General features: G+C 39.1%; 1 long non-coding RNA gene across 2 annotated transcripts in view; it reads left to right on the top strand.

Annotated features, from left to right (window-relative positions):
- LOC111249772 (uncharacterized) overlaps positions 1-7529 on the top strand; it is a 7865-nt gene extending 336 nt beyond the window's left edge. For both annotated transcript variants that reach the window (XR_002673082.2, XR_015327463.1), the window contains exons 2-4: positions 1936-3980; positions 4951-5081; positions 5503-7529. This is a non-coding gene — a long non-coding RNA (uncharacterized LOC111249772). The remainder of the gene's footprint in view (positions 1-1935; positions 3981-4950; positions 5082-5502) is intronic.
- The last annotated feature ends 432 nt before the right edge of the window (positions 7530-7961 follow it).

The raw sequence follows: 7961 nt of genomic DNA, 5'->3' as shown, positions 1-7961 counted from the left end.
ATTACAGTCTTCACACATATTTGTTGAGACCTTCCAGATTTCGTTGAAAAAGTGCATACACGCGGACGCGGTCGCGCCCTGTTAGTCGTCTGGAGATTGAAGCAATCCGAAAATCGATTCGCTTCTCAGACGACCGTCGTTCATTTCGGTTCTTTCTCTCTTTCTCATATATATACATAGAAACACACTGACAACTACGTAACGCCAATTGATTCCAGTAGGAGTATTAATGCTAGCAGCATTTGCAGCACAAATGAACGTAAAAGCAATTTTTTAGTTAGCTGTTAACAAACAGCTAATAAAAATGAATTTTTATTCATTCATTTATTCACAGACGATTCAATTGTACTCACTGAAGTGGCGTGCATTTAAACTTTATTCTATCATTATGCTTCGTGTACAAATAGACCGCTTATGTAACTGAGGAAAGGGGTTTCATGAACTGACGCCTCGTCTCGTTATTGTATATACACACACCGATGATATAATTTTGCACCGTACGCACTCCACATGTGTCTATAGATTGAATTTACATTTAACAAATAATTTGCGTGAGAATCAATATGTCGATCTTCTTGTTGTTTCGTAAAGCTGGTTATCAATTGAAACGCTAGCCCGTGTGCAGCTAATCGTTTTGACCGATTTGGCTTCTGAATGCAGTTATCGTTACGTTTTGATTATCGATCTCAGTTTTCAATAATATATTTTACCCGCAAGAAAACAATACATTTTCGTGCGCAACGATTTCATCTCGTTTCAGTTTCAAAAAAACTTAAGAAGCAATTTGAATTTAGGTAGAACGAAATGTCTAGCAAAAAAAGTACGACACTTCACATACACATGTTGTACATTTTAAACTTATCTTCACTAAAGGCTAAAGCCCAGCTGGGGTGGGTCTCAGCTAGAGATCAATTGCAGTATGTAGCTTACCTCTCAGGGTACAAAGCATATACCGGCTGATAGCTCATTTGCTGAAACCACCCATTTAGGTTGTAGCGCTCAACGATGATGGTGCCTTAAGATAAACTGCCATTTACTTACTTAACACAATACTGTAACGAACACGACGCCGCTCACGTCATTGGTGACGTTAATTACTAACGGAGATTTCAAAAATCCACCGTAAGCTTGCCCAAGCGCTACAAGTATATTGTAAAACCTTTTTTTGTTCCAACCATTTAAACGGTTTAATCGGTAACAGAACAACTCTTTTGCCGTACAGTGGAAAAAGAAAAGTAGATCTTATCTCATGACCACACCCATTGAGTTTTGGTGTTGTGATTGCATTCGCCGGGAATCCGAATCTTACTAAACCTAATTATAAATATAGTTTGGGTTAAGACCTGTTTTTCGGAAACAGCTGTGTCCCTTCACCAAAATACGTTCTGTAGTATAATTATTGCATTTGTATTAGACAAATTATATTCCGTAACTCAGCCAGTACATGCTACATGGAGTGCTTAGTTTCATCATAGCAAAGCAGGTATCATAGAGTAAAAATGTTATCATGACACAATCAGCTACACCGATATTTTTTCTCGCAAAAATCCAATCTTGGTACCAAGATTCCACAAAAGTTTTTTTTACATTTGGTCATTGTCACATAAACCACTGCGTAGATGGTTGGTTATAAATGAGCATCATGTGTGCTTGTTACATAAATTGAAAAAAAAATCATATTTCCATGTTTAACATGTGAACATTTAATGATTATTCATTTTCTTTCTTATTTAGGTTCAAAATTATTACATGTACACTAAAAACGGAAGACGATCGAAACATGGAAATTTTTTATGGAACAGTTTAGCTTATGCCCATTGTACATTGGGGGTGCGGTCAGACATAGCAGTTCCTCCGACGTAACTCGCTTGCTAGTCAACGCAATCTCAACTGTTTTAACGGATTTTTTTTTTCGGCGCTTGTGTCACCGAACAGGTCGACGATGTCATCTTTGAAGCATTCTAAAACTGTGAATAAAATACGCTCAAGGGAGCCGCCAAAAATCCTGTATCGATGCGCTCTGTTCCCGAACCACATGATAACACTATCTTAGATTTAATTTCGAATGGTACGTTTAGGATCCCAAATGCCGAGACAACGAGTGCAGGCGGATGGAAGAGCGATGGAAAGCTTGGTGAAGCAACGCATAGAACGGCAACAGAAGAGACCGTTTAGATGGTGTCTATCGAAATGTAAAAATGAATGGGAGAATCTACCGCCAAGTTGCTAAATAACATTATTCGTTTGAACGATTCGTTTGAAACGAGCAATTAACGACAAAAGGCCAGTTAGTTATCTTCTGCAAAAGATGTCTCGCAGGATAAAAAAAAAATGGACCAACACAACAGCGATCACTAGTCGTTCCCACAAATAACGACTAATCCGATATGCAGTTACTGGAGTGATTGCTAGATATTTTGTTTACTAATAAGAAAAAAAAACTTTAAAAATACTCTAAAGATCAGTAAGTAAATCAGTTGTTTGAACAAAGTAGAGTCTTGTGAATAAATGGGAAAGCAAACCCAATTATATAATAGAAAATAATGTTTTAGAAATTTCAACGGTTTTCCAATTGGTTACGCTTAGACGCAGGAGATTAAGAACTCACGCGGCCATGCAATAGAATGTTTCTCACGCTATCTAGCCTCCTTTTCAAAGCAGTTCCGCTTTGTGTTAAGACGTGACCTCATACGTTTCGTACTGATCGTTTGAAGGATATCGGACAGAACAAATATGACAAACTTTTAATGCCACCATCATCGAAGCTTTCAGGGACAGTTAATGGTAACAAGCAATGCTTAAACTGCGACCCTACTGATATCACACTTTAGCTGTGCCACGTTTGCGTCTCCCTAAAACCCTTCTAGAACTTATTTGTGTTCGTATACGGGCGCCTGTATCAGTCTCCTTCTAGTTTTTCCTAGTTTTTTCTTTTCGCTCGGCAACGTCTTTATAACGGTGATGTTCTAGTGTTTTTTTTTTGGAGTTATCTCTCCACCGGTATCTCTCCGCTTCACGCTTGGTTTCCTCGCTAGCGTTGCCCTAACGCCAAGGGCAAGTCGGCGCCAATACGTCGTGAGGACATAAGCTGACGTAATGCCTCTAGTGCTCACTAACACTCCCCATTCTACAATAACAGCATTGTGACATCGGAAAGAATTGACAGAGTCGTGGCCAGCTTGCGGCAGAGCGGCCAACCGGTCTCGTACGCGTCATGCCAGCCCCCTTCTCTTATCTTTTCTTTTCTTTGTGAATCAGCCACTCGCTTTCCTTCACCTAGCCAGCGATACCTGTGCTTACGTTTGCAGGCTTATGATCCAAAATGGGAATTCTTTATCCTCGCACAGATAACCTACCAAAGTGGACCGTCCAACACCCACAGCCTTCTTGATTGTCCACCGTTGAACCCATCGAGGTGATGAACGATTCGTAAAGCCATTATCAAAAAGATTTTTTAGGAATCGGTTTGACGGTCTAATTGGAAAGCGTTCACGTCTTGTTAGCCCCCGGCTGTAGAATCACCATATAAGCAACACTAACAAGAGATGTGACTTGTATTACAGAGAATTACAGTGTAGATAGTCTTTCCGTGCATAGAAACACAAACAGGACCCAAGTTGAAATAATGTGTTACGTTGACGAATGAATGTTTTGAAAAAGTACAATCCTTAGACAGACTTTTTCCCAGGCTAAACGAGCTGAACCCAATTACGTGTAGCTGTGCGTACTGAAGAAATTGTTACTCCTTGACAGTTATTAAGTATCTGAAATTGATATTTCTTTTTGCTATATGCGTGCGACTGCTGCGATGCATGCGATTAGACAAGAAAATATTTTACGTATAACCCTGCTCTGAAGACAATTATACGATATCTGAACTGTATCAAGCAGCTAATCTGAAGTAAACGGCCTGTCACCAACAGCTACGCAGAATCTCAGCCAATAAAATTGAGGCAACGAAATATTGGGCTTTTAAACGGGTAAGCTTATTTGTGAGAAACCTCCTCAATCACAATTTTATCCAACAATTGATTTGTGCCGCTCTGAAGATCAGACAGACGGGCTAATCATTTTGAAACGCTGGTCATCAATGTTATCGAAACATGCTCAAATTGTGCCTAAACATACCCATAAATAAATAAGCATCTTGCAATTGGTTAAGCATTGCCGTTTTTGCCATCTAAAACGCGCTAAGAGTATAGGATGATTTAATTTTTTTCACTACTTTCGTTGCCGTGTCTCCCGCTTCACCTTATCAGTATAAAAGGTAAATAGCAAAAACAAAGTAGCATAGAAAGCGGCCTATTTTATATGGTATGGGACGACGCATTCGTGGAGGCTTGTTAAAACAGCTGGTCTTTTATGCGCATTAAAAAATATAAACCATAGGTTGATTACCATTCCATATTTGAAAAAGTGTTTCAGAATGTGTTTGCCCATATGCTCAACTTCTTTGAAAATGACATAAGTAACGTTGATTTATTATTACACCAACGGAACGAATGCATTAAAGTACGGTCCGTCCTGCCGAAGAAGTTAGGGGCCCATCAATGACCCTGTCTGAAGTTAGCATCTGTTAGTATGAGCCTTCAAAGATCATTGCTACGTACAGTTCCAATGAAACTTATCCTTACTTCGAAGGGTCCGTGTCCGTTTTTTCAGAAACTATTCAAACTCACGACGCCCTTGAGCGAATAGAACTCTTAAAACCAGATGTCAGAAATTTTCTCATGAAACTAACGTGGTCATACTTGTACCGCGTCTGATTCCCTAACAGTAAGCTGCAATAGAATCACGGTAAAAGTGAAGAGATGAGCGTTCCAAATGTTGGCCCATAATAGTTAATGTAAACACAGATCGTTTGTGAAATAGCCGATATTTTCTGATACTGCTTTAAATATAAGATCTTACCTTCAGCAATATGATTAGGTGTAAACATTGAGCTTTCAGGCATTGTAGCAGAGCAACGGTAGATATGGAGTCTAAAATGACATCCAGGCGTCTACGTTTCCTTATGCACCTGACGGTGACTACGCTCCTTATTACAACGCTCGTATCTGTCGATTCAACGACGGCCTGCAGTATGTGACTACAGTTTATAAGTGGCTGAGACAGAATTTCTACGAAGTGAAACTTGTGCGACCATACGAACATAACAGATGCCATTCTGTTTCGAAAATACATGTGGAAACTACGACCAATAGCCTATCACGCCACAGATTTATAGATATCAATCGCATAAAAGTAATTTATAGACGAGTTGCTTTTCTACAATTTTCTGCAACAAACCATTCCCCCTTCGTCAATGAGCAGGAACTTCTGTTGGAAATAGATGTAGCTAACTGCCTGAATGAAACATTCTACAGGATCATTATCAGTTCAGTTAACTATTCGGTAACTAGGTGAAATTGGCTAACTTGTTAGTTGGAGTCTCGCTTGAGCATTTAACTTACTAATGCCCTGACCCTTGCTTAATTAAAGTAGGAAATCATTTCATTTCAGTAATGAGACAATCATGTGTTTGTACGCGCCGCCGAATGGGACTTGAAAAGGTCTGCGCCCAGGAACAAGGAAAATCTCCAAGAACTTATACAAATTTGTGTGAGACGATTTGTGCGAACGCTGAAGTTCTCTACAGTGGACGGTGCAGAGAATCGTCCGATGATCTAGCGGCAGAACAATAACAATATGTTTTTGGGTTTAAGCAATCGCCTATTATGCCTTTAAGATTTCTCTCATTATTCGTATAGCATTACTAAATATTTGAACGCTGTCATTTGTAACTAAATGATCAGTACCTAAGGACGTCTGCCCTCCTAAACAATAACGATTGAATCATTATCGTCTTTATATATTTGCGACGCTCTTATGTCACCATGACCAGCATATACGAGATGACGTCCAGCTAGATGTATAGTAAAAATACAGAAAAGTCAAGATCACTTTTATTTTGACGTCGGAGTAAAATTACACAGTTCATAATTAAATGTCAATTCTTAATGCTTTTTTTGCAAATGTTTTGTTTCCGCCAATTTTTATAGTTTTGCGTTGTTTCCTTAATATCCTTGAAAGCGCCACAGCTGTACCATCTATCCGCACACTTAATGAAGTTATCTAATATATATTCTGATTGGGCTAACTATTCAAATAACTTGATTAACACAAATCACCTTAAGTTACAGTCACGTTTGACCCTTCGATTTAACGTGACGAGGTTCAATATAAAGTTCTTCGCAGTAACCGTTGAGCTAAATACGCGTTGGTGGCTTTCCAATCACGCTCCTTTTCCTTGGCTATCGTCATTTCACCACAGAATCCTTTTCCGACATAACTATTTCAGCTTCACCAAAACAGACGAAACCCTTAAAGAAATGAAGTTTTCATTTTCCAAGTCCCAGTTGAAACGACGTTGAAACTACAGCCACCAAAGTCGGCCAAAACGTGCCTTGTCTTCCTGCTCACAATTGAGCTTCCAGATTGTGACAATACTACCATCTAAAGCCAATATCAGCTTAACTATTATAGGTAAACTATTTCCTTCGTTCACATAAATGAATTACTCTTTGCCGACGGACCAAGCCCACAAATCGAATGGGTCGACAAGGGCGAACGATATTTCTCTACCAGATCATAACAATATCGGCTATTGCCAATTGGAAATCTCGAACAGTTGCAAAACCGAAGTAAATAAGACCAGAAAGGTTGGAATCTGTACGAAATTAGAGCAGCCCACCCGACTTTACCCGTATGAAAACGTGTTATTTAAAAACAATAAGGCGGACCGAAAGGTGTAGCTTAAAAGATCGTTCTCTTTCCTAGATATCCGCCTAAGAGGTATACATCTAATAACATTATAATACAATCATTAGAAATGTGTTTCGTCTAATTTTACCTTTAGCTTCCTAATCTGCTACCATAGAGCGTGGCACTTTTCAGCACAACCTTTAGAACTACGGAATTAATTAAATAGCGACTAAAAAAATCAATCTTAATTAGGCGTGTAACGTACGCACCAGCGACTGTAAACGCTCTAGAGACGCCAGTCGCGGTGAGAGATATTAGCGCTAAAGACAAGGTTCGTACGTGCGAAAAAATGTAACCTACCATATGGTCTTCTTTTGTTGTTACACGGTACTAAATGTATCCATCGAGACACCCCACCAGCCGAGTGGCTTCCAGTACGAAACGAAGTGCGCCAATCAATGCCCAAATTCGGACTTAGATTATCGTGTGTTACGAAGTACTGATAAGCTTTAGGCGTTCTGAAGGTTCACAACTTTGATTTGATCGCTAACGGGTTAGCAAACATTAGGCTTAAGCCTCCTCGGAATCTTCACCCTGAACATGAGTTGCAGACATTACGGAAATTGCCATTGAAATCGAAAGGATACATCGGAGGACCGATTATTGTAAACAAAAGTATATCGACGTGTGAAGACCGGAGGAAATAAACAATGTTACGAACATCCATTATAATACATACTTCACTGTTTATAATTAATTACCAATTAATATATTTTATTTATATACTTTTTTAGCCTTCTTTCTTAGCTCGGTGTTCAATCACATGGTTTTCACAAGACAGCTTTGTCTTGCGCGCTATCATGAATCTTAGCCTATATGTTAAGGTAGTCTGTGCACTATATATAGGTGGCCGTAACACAACGAAACACGAAACGTTAACTCGAAAATGCTACAGACGCCAAGACCTTTGCGATGGCTACACATTATATTATGGTAAGTATATATTAAACAATGAACTCATAGATTTCTCGAAGAGAACTCGTTAGCCATTACGGAGTATTCGTATGAAAAAAACTAACAAAAGTTGCCACTGTGTGTGCTGCAATTTCCTTACCAATTTTGAAGATAACATTGTCTTTACAGAACATTTGCTTTGAATTGTACGATAACAAAGCTTCATAATTTCAATACCTCATAACTTACATAGCAACCTGTTA

The sequence above is a fragment of the Varroa destructor genome, unplaced genomic scaffold (genome assembly GCF_002443255.2).
Source record: "Varroa destructor unplaced genomic scaffold, Vdes_3.0 BEIS01000004.1, whole genome shotgun sequence".
In the NCBI taxonomy this organism is placed as follows: Eukaryota; Metazoa; Arthropoda; class Arachnida; order Mesostigmata; family Varroidae; genus Varroa; species Varroa destructor.
The sequence above is the reverse complement of the archived record's forward strand: the minus strand, read 5'-3'. Positions and strand labels throughout refer to the sequence as shown.